Genomic DNA, 8,983 nt, shown 5'->3' with positions numbered 1-8,983 from the left:
TCCGACTTATGTTGTTGTTCATAGGTTATCGGACCCACTCTAAGCTTAAGCCTATCCGGGAGCGCTCAGGCAAGTATTCTATCCGTTATACTGTTGTTGTGATGTATACATTTGTATATGCATGATCTTGCGATAAATGCATATTGGTTATTTAGCAAATTCTTGCGATATATTGTAGCATGTGATATGGTATATATGCATGCCTGTTTCATATTCTTGAAATATATATCTGTTGGTTCAGTTGATAATACCTATGCTAGAGGATAGCGGTAACTTGCATATACCCTTAGTATAGGGACCCAAAGGTGAAAATATTTTCTAAAACCGGAAGTCGAGGATCCCGAGTAGATTTTTGTATATATGGATATGGATATATATATATATATTTATATATATATATATGGTTATAGTTTTTCCAAACTATTAACCGAATAAGGTTTATTCGATAACTTTATTTTATTTAATGAATATTATTTATAATATTCATTCGAGGGCTTATGACTCAGCTTATTTTATTTATTGAATATTATTTGAATATTCATTTGAGGATCTATGACTCCGATTATTTGCTGAGATATATTCTTTATTTTATTAAAGAATAAGGTGTCGATAATCAAACTTATTTTTGATTATTCAAATAAAGATATTACTTTCGTATAAGTATATCTTTGATTATTTGCTATTCATTTCAAGTATAAGTTTTAATACTTCTACTTCAATTATTTTATAAAGATTATCTTTTATGGGAATATTATTTAAATAATAATATTCAGACATTTTCTAAATATTCTGGGGACTGATTTACTTCATTAAATCAGTTTTACTCCAAACACTCTTTAAAGTGTTTTCGAGTCTTTAAAATGATTTTCAAAAGTTAGAGCGGATCCCAAAACTATTTTTATATTTAAGATCTTCCTTTTAAAAAGGGGATTTAAATACTCGCTCAAAACCTGGGGGATCCGGCTCGATGGTGTGTTTTATATTCGCAACAAGGTTGCTGTCTTGGTAAAAGAGTTTTTGATTACTTACCCAATATTCGGGAAGTAAAATTCTTGGAACAAGTTGATCCATTAACAGGCATCGCCTGGGAAATATCGGTGAGTTTTCCTTTCCAACTAGGTACGACTTCTTGGTGGAGCCGTATCAACAAGTTTCTACTTGGGGAAAGGGGGAAACGAGCTTTACGTTTCAGAGTCATGGATTTCATCTGAACTAGGAGTGGCGTAAGTGGTCGAGTAGCGCCGGCCCAGCCTTATTATATTGGCCCAAATGGCCTGGAAGTTCCGCTAAGGCGGTCCATTCCTTAGGAGTTCAGTGTTCGGTTGACAAGTAAATCCGACAGGTTCTCCTCTACATGTAGAAAATGGTGGGGTTGCACTACTACGACTGATCATCGTAAGTGGTCTTCCTGGCGCGGCAAACTCCCGTAATGAGTTCATCATCCAATTGGATATTTCTGCAACACTACCCAGAGCACTTCGATAGAAAGGCTACGGTTGGGCGATTGTTGAGTGTTGGCAGGGTCAAGTTTTCAAAATGATGTTTGCATCAAATGAAGTATCTCATAACTTCATTTTATTTTGATGATATTTTAAAGGTTGAATCTATTCAAGTATTATCTTGTAGTCTCATCTATGTGATGAACTTTTGAACTAATTATAACTTGAACGGTGGTAGTTCAAGTAGTATTTGGAAAGGATATAAGTATATTGGAGTATCTTGTAACTTCATCTTTTAAACTTATATCTAATTAATAATTGTCTTATGAATGACAAAGATTTTCAGAAAAACGTTGAGACAAGGTTAGATATATGAGATCACCTTGCAACGATATTTTTTATACAGTTATACACTGGGACTTTGTGCATATTATGCATGGAAGAGGACTTCCAATATTTTGAAAAGTATATATGTATATATATACTGAATATTTTGCGACTTCATCGCATTAAGATATCAAACTTGGTTCATTTCTTTTGACCAAGACTTTCATGAGTATTATGAGTAGGCTCATATATTGTTAATCATTATACATATTATTTTGGTGGGCTTGCTGCTCACCCTTGCTTTCTTCTTTCATCACACAACATCAGATAGATAAGATGAACAGGACCAAGCTCCCAATTCGCAAGCGGATAGGAAACGTTCCGCAGCTTTCCGGAAGCGTTCAGGCCGCTGTAGCTGAGGTAGAAATTACCAATAGGCGAAGTTTTCAACTAGTAATGTACTAGACTTATGTATATTATGAATTGTAATAATGGCAAAGAAATGTAAATTTAATCAGAAACCTTTTTAAGGTGTATTGACTTAATTGTGGAATAAAACGACTTGTGATTATTTTTTTGGATATTCATCTCTGAGACTATAACTTGTGGTGTGTGTGTATATTGCGGGGTCACAGTAAAGAGTAGTCGATTGTTTAATGAGATTGGGTGTTGTTAATGGAAGTGGAACTCGTGACGACCCGGATCCCCGACCCCGGATCTGGGGGTGTTACAGAAATGGTATCAGAGCTAAGCGTTATAAACCTCAGAGATGATGGGACGTTAAGATAATAAGTTCACTAAGATAATAAGAACTCTTGCCAAGTTCATAGTCGGGCTACCTAATGTAGCACTGACATATAAAACCCTTACGGGAACCCTTATAAGTATCGTGATAGTAACGTAGTTCGTTCTCGTATAGGGCAGCGGAGCACCGAACCTTGAGGTTCAGGAGCATCAACATGAGGATGTTTTATTACAAGTTGGAGATCAAATTGTGAATCCGATGGAGTACCCTAATGAGGGACCGGATGAGGTTCAGATAGAGAATGTTGCGGTTGAGGATGTTATTCCGGAAAGGATTGTGGCTGAGGAGGATCTCATGGAGGATCCTGATGAGAATGAAGAGAGGACCGCTGAGGAACTGATGACCATAGTCAGGGCGACTACCAGAGCAAGAATGGCCGCGAGGGTGGCCGTAGAGGATGAAGAGTTACCAAGGGCACAAAGGTTAATGAGGGCAGAAGGAGTGGGGCCTTCCACGACCCCAATTATACCAGTATCAGACCCTCTTCCAGAGGCTCCTGTAGACATCCATGAGGTTCCACCAATTCCTGTCCCATCCCCTGTACAGAGCCCAGCACATACTGAGGAAATGCCACCTTTATCCCCTGAACCATTGTCACCTGATACCGTGCTTGGTTATCCCTTTGGATCTCCTGGGTCTGCACCACCCGCACCCCATGGACTGCTAGATGCTACCACTCAGGCTTCTCTTATCGCCAATTATTATATGACTTTGGGTGGCCTGTCTGAGGCCCGTAATGTTAGGAGTGATCTGTTGGATCGACTTACTGCACCAAGGATTGAGGGCGGGATACTTCCGGCAGGATTAGCGTATAGCATGGAAAGGATTGAGGCTACCACCCGTGTTACAGCTAGAGGCCATCTTGAGGGTCAGGTCGATCCGGCTCTACTTGCGACTATCTTAGACCTCATCACCTCTGTGATGGAGCAGGTTAGGGATGTCGTGCGTGCTCGCATCTCTTAATCCATGGTAGTGTGTAGAGCCAGAGCAATCAAACAAGGGTTTCATGTAGCACCGCTTTTGGAGGATTAGCCTAAGTGATGAATGATTAGTTATAATGATGAGATGACTATCTACGGTAGTACTTTTGGGATAGGAGCGATAAGTTCAAATGATGTAACCCTCTGTAATATGTTCAGTTGTTGTACCCTCGAACAAATGGTTATGTATATATTCGTTAATTTCAGTTCAGGTCAGTTTGTTTGTGATAAATCACATTGTTAATTGCTCTATTAACACTTAAGAGAGTGTCATGAAGTTTATCGAACTTAAGAATTCATGATTTACAATCGTGCAAGGACTAAACGAAGGGGAAGACTTAAGCAAAGTAAGTAAGACAAATATCCGGAGATTCTCAAAATTTTCCAAGTAATATGCCCCCAGAAGGAAAAAGATTAAGGGCAAACCTGGAACGTAATAATCAGGGAGGTTGCAATTAAAATTTAAAAAACCCGGAATATAATAAAGTGGAAAATGAAGATTTTTAAATTAAAAGATGACTCCAATTATGGGGAGTAGGAAGAAATATTTAGACTGAGGAATCAAAAGTCGAGTAAGGAAAGGAGACCCGAGATGATACCCCTATACGGCAATTCATGGACCTGTCTAAAGAGAACTTAGACTATTATCCCCAACCACCACCCTGAGGAGACAGTGCGGTGGGAAATTCTTTCATGACCTTTAAGTCGCTAAGCTCTCAGAGTTCCAAGGAACAAGCTGACCCAGTCGAGGCAAGAGTCTGGCTAAAGGAAATAGATGAATCATTTGAGACTCTAAATGATTGACGAACCACAAAAGACTGTTTTGTCACTTACCCTCCTAAGAGAGAGACCACCCGTTGGTGAAAGACCAAGAAAGGCACGGAGCCAGAGGTTAGAATAAACTGATTTAAGTCCAGTCAATTGTTTTCGGGAAAGTAATTCCCAAAGATAAGGAGATAGTGTAAAAGCTTTAGAGCCAGAACAAAGGCAGACAAGTATGATAAATTATGAATCTAAGTTGTAAAAGTTGTCAAGATTCGTTCTGAGGACACGAATCCAGAATGACGGGATGTTTGAAATCAATGCTTATATTGTGATTGATTTGTGAAATAATGATAAGAGAAAGGAAAATAAAAAGAAACTGAAGTGGAAAGGAATATAAAGGCAATAGAGTTTGAGGAATAATAAGGAAGTTGGGTATGAGGAAACCCTAAAGACTCATAGCAATAGAAATAGAAAAGTATGTAATTGTCAGGATGATGGTCCACCATGAGTTAAAATTGATGGTTGAAGGCATAAGAGATACGTATATTGTACCCCCTTTAAGTTGGGAGGATTCGAGGAAACCTTGAGATAGTTCGAAGGATAAATATTGAGACACGGATAGACTGAGGAGACAAGAAAGTAAGAAATCAGGAAAAATTGGATGAAGGAAGTGACCTTCAATAATGTGAAATGTAAGACCGGTGGCTCGATACCCAGAAAGGGAGACACCAGGTATGGGAGGTATCCCAACATTGAGGTGACTGTTGAGATAAACAACAAAAGTAAATAAGGAATTATTAAGAAGAAGTCCACGTTGAACATGACCAATATCTTCCAGAACATCCATGTTATCATTACCAAATCAGAAAAGAAAAGCGGATGACCATTGTTATCTTTTGGAGGCCATATGGATTGACCTCAATTTGAATAAGGATGCTATTATGAAGTTAGGTATAGACTATCGAGGTGGGAATGATGAATAAGATAATCTATCAAAGATATATGACTTGATTTATCCATGGAAGGACGCAAGTACCTTTTTAAGGTGGAATTAAGGATAGAACATTGGTAACTTAAAATGAATCCTAGGGGACTGCATAAAGGTTGGCATGTCACCCTTAACAGGGACAGTATGAGTTTTGACAGTATGATTGGGAAAGGGTTAAGGTAACAACAACCTTTAAGAATCAGTGGAGAATTTTTTCAGAAGTATATAGACAATGGTTCTAGTATTAGTAAATGGTATTGTGATATGCCCTGTATCTAGGGAATACAGGAGGAACGATTGAAGGATAACCTTAGAGGTTTTACAAGGAAAAAGGTAATATTCAAAATTCTCAAGAATAGAAATGTTGATAAAGGAAATATGACGTAATTATAATGTTGCCAAGTGAGGCACGTGTTTAACCACGAGAAAGTATGGATCGAACCAGTAATGGTCGAAATTGTTCAGGGCAATTAGGACTTAAGATAAAAGATGTTCTAATTATGATTGAGAGTCAGTCATGACAGTGATTAACCTCTAAAGACTGAGGGGATAACTTATGGAAAAATGGAATTTTTTTTTACTCATCAGATATTAAAGAAAAGTATTTTCACATAAGCTGTGATTGAAATAAGGTAGAAAATTTATTTGGAGGTGGTTAAAATGACATTGACTGTAAGGAAATTTTACTATCAGGAAAGGCCAAAGAGGTGGCCGACACTTTAAAGGTAAGCGGATAATTATAGGCGCGTGTGCCAAAAGGATACAGTGATGATGGTTAAAAGCTGAAGGTTGTATTATGGTTTGGAAGATTGACATTCCTTCTGATGACTGTGCAATACCCAGCCGTAATAGTAGTTAGTAAAGGTTTAATTCGTGTAATCGCCATGAACGGGCTATCTATCTTAGGAGGTCCTATCTTGAGAATGAGCCTGGACCATGTTTCAAAAGGACTAAACGAACCTTTGAGTAAGTCTTCTATTTAAGGCATATGATTAAGAATGGTATTAACCTGCTATCGTTGCTTTGATTGAAACTCTTCTGCAATTTTATCTGCTTCATGTCATGTATGTATGTTAGAATCAGGAGTGTACTCCATGAATCATGAATGGTGATTATGTTACCTCCTTAGAAGGATTTGATACGACATGTATAGACTCCGTATGGTTAGATATTAAGACTTTATGGAAAAATGAATGACGACAGTAGGTCAGTGGTGGACCATAGTAAGGCAGCAATGATTCTGCGAGTATTGAGCTGATTACAACCGTGAGAGTTGTATTGGAATGGGTGTTGAGATTGAGTACCACTAATCGGGTCGTGGTAGTGTATAAGTTATCATTGATATACTAATTAAGTAGAGTATCTACCTAGTGAATAATTATTCTTTCTTATCAATAAGAGAGTCGTATTATTATACGAGGAAGGTTGCGGTGCGAGCATAGAATTCTAGTAACGATGATGTATAGAATGAGATCCCAGATTCGATTTTCGATGTCGAGGGAGTTTCAAAGGTGATTGCGTATAAGCTCGATGAAGAGCATGGGTCCATAGAATGATGGACGGAATAGAAATATTTAGGCACGTGAAATGCGATGCTATAATACTTGATGCGGATATAAATACATATATGTTTTGTTCTTCTATGACAAACCTCTATAGTTCAGAGGTAGATTCCAAGCCAGATATTTTATGGCAATAAAATTTTTATGAATATACAATTCTCTTCAATTCGTTCTTTTCTCTTCTTTTCATTTCATATAAGCTGAGAAGAACAACCCTTCCAGAAGGGGAGGTATTGCCGAATGACTATCTATCTTTGTGATAGAAGCCTAGTAGGATACCACATGTTGTTTAATTGCTTATCAAGTACTAAAGGCTGGCCACCTTCTGTACTAACTATGCGATATAACAAGTGTTCATGATCATAGTGATCTCTCAACAAATTCCTTTACTTCTATTTGATTGATCAAATTTTGGAAAATAGAAACAACTGAAAAAGGAGTAATAAAGTGGTGGTAGTATGCGGAATGGGAACACATTCGTGATACTAAGGTTGACGTGGTTATTAAAAGGTTATAGAACGCTAACGAGCAAAAGTATAACCAGTATAATATTAGGAACGGAAGGTAGTAGCGATTACGAACTGGAAAAGAATGGGTATTGAGAAGCAAAAGCTTTAATGTTAAAAGCTATAATGAGAGTCTGTGCAATAGACTTGAAAGAAATTGGAATGATCACTTAATTCGGATTGAGTTATCTTGCGACAATAGATCATATGTCATTATCGAGATGTCGCCTTATGAGATTCTTGAGGGAAGACAATGTCGATCTCCCTTATGTTAGGATGAAGTTGTAGAGCGCAAGATGCTCGGACCCGCAGTAGTCCAAAGGACCAAGGATATAATAGATCTAATCAGAGGATGGCTGGTAGTAGCCCAAGATGGACATGATAAGTATGTTGATTTGACACGAAAGGATAAAGATTATGAAATAGGGGACCTAGTAATGATATAGGTATCCCTTGGAAAGGATTGATGAGGTTCGGAAAGAAAGGAAAGCTAAGTCTACAATTTGTTGGACCCTTGGATATATTAAGACGTTTGGGAAGTTAGCATATGAGCTAGCCCTAACCCCGAACATGTAGCAGGTCGTAACGTGTTTCACGTATCAATGTTAAGGAAGTGTAATTCAGATGCCAGTTAAATAGGGGCATATGAGCGCATAGACATGCAACCAGACGTAACCTATATGGACCAACCAGGAAGGGTATAGATTAAGAAGGAACGAGTGCTTAGGAGAAGGGTTATCAAACTAGTAAGAGTTTGATGGTAGAACCACAATATGGGAGAATTGACTTGAGAGTTAGAAAGTGCAATACTAAGAAAGTATCCCTATTTGTTTTCTATCTGATTCCGGGACGGAATCCTTTTAAGGAGGGGAGACTGTAATAACCCCAATTTTTGAGAAATTTTGAAACCCTTATGGATAGTGTTTTTGCTGAACGAGAAAACTTTTCATGCCACGCTATGTAGGGGTTCTGTTATTGATCTTATGGGATATTATTAGTACTCTATGTGGTATATAAGTGTATGTAAAGATCGTCAGAATCCAATTCCGAACACTTTGGTTTTTCCCGGAAATCCACAAGATACGGAGAGAATTGAGTATAAGGTAACAGGATAAAAAGGATTTAAATTAAAAAGGATTATAATAGAGGATCATAAAAAGGAATATAACGTATTGAGAAAGGTTAAGGGAACCTAAGTAATAAGATCCCGGGTATGATCCTTCAAACGATAAACGAGAACGAAAGTTAAGCGAACCGTACAACAGATCAGCGGTCATTAGGCAAACGATTAGGAAGCTAATCAAAGGGTTTAATGGGAGTGATGTCATCCAACCAATAGAAAGGAGACAAGGAAGGGAGGATGACATCATAAGGGTGACATAAGCATGACATGGAAGAAGGGAGGTGTGGTTGATTAAGGACCACACAAATTCAAGGGCAAGGTGGTAATTTGCTAAATCAAAAACAAAACCAAGCCAACCAACTAGCAAATCATTTCATCAAAAGTCAAAAAATCAGCCAAGGCATTGTTCTTCATATTAGCTCTCGGCTTTTTGCCTTTTTCAAAGAAAAAAATTTCCAAAATCAAGATCCAAGCATCCTTAATTGGTA

This window comes from Apium graveolens, chromosome 6 (assembly GCF_009905375.1).
Source record: "Apium graveolens cultivar Ventura chromosome 6, ASM990537v1, whole genome shotgun sequence".
NCBI classification, from domain to species: domain Eukaryota; kingdom Viridiplantae; phylum Streptophyta; class Magnoliopsida; order Apiales; family Apiaceae; genus Apium; species Apium graveolens.
The sequence above is the reverse complement of the archived record's forward strand: the minus strand, read 5'-3'. Positions refer to the sequence as shown.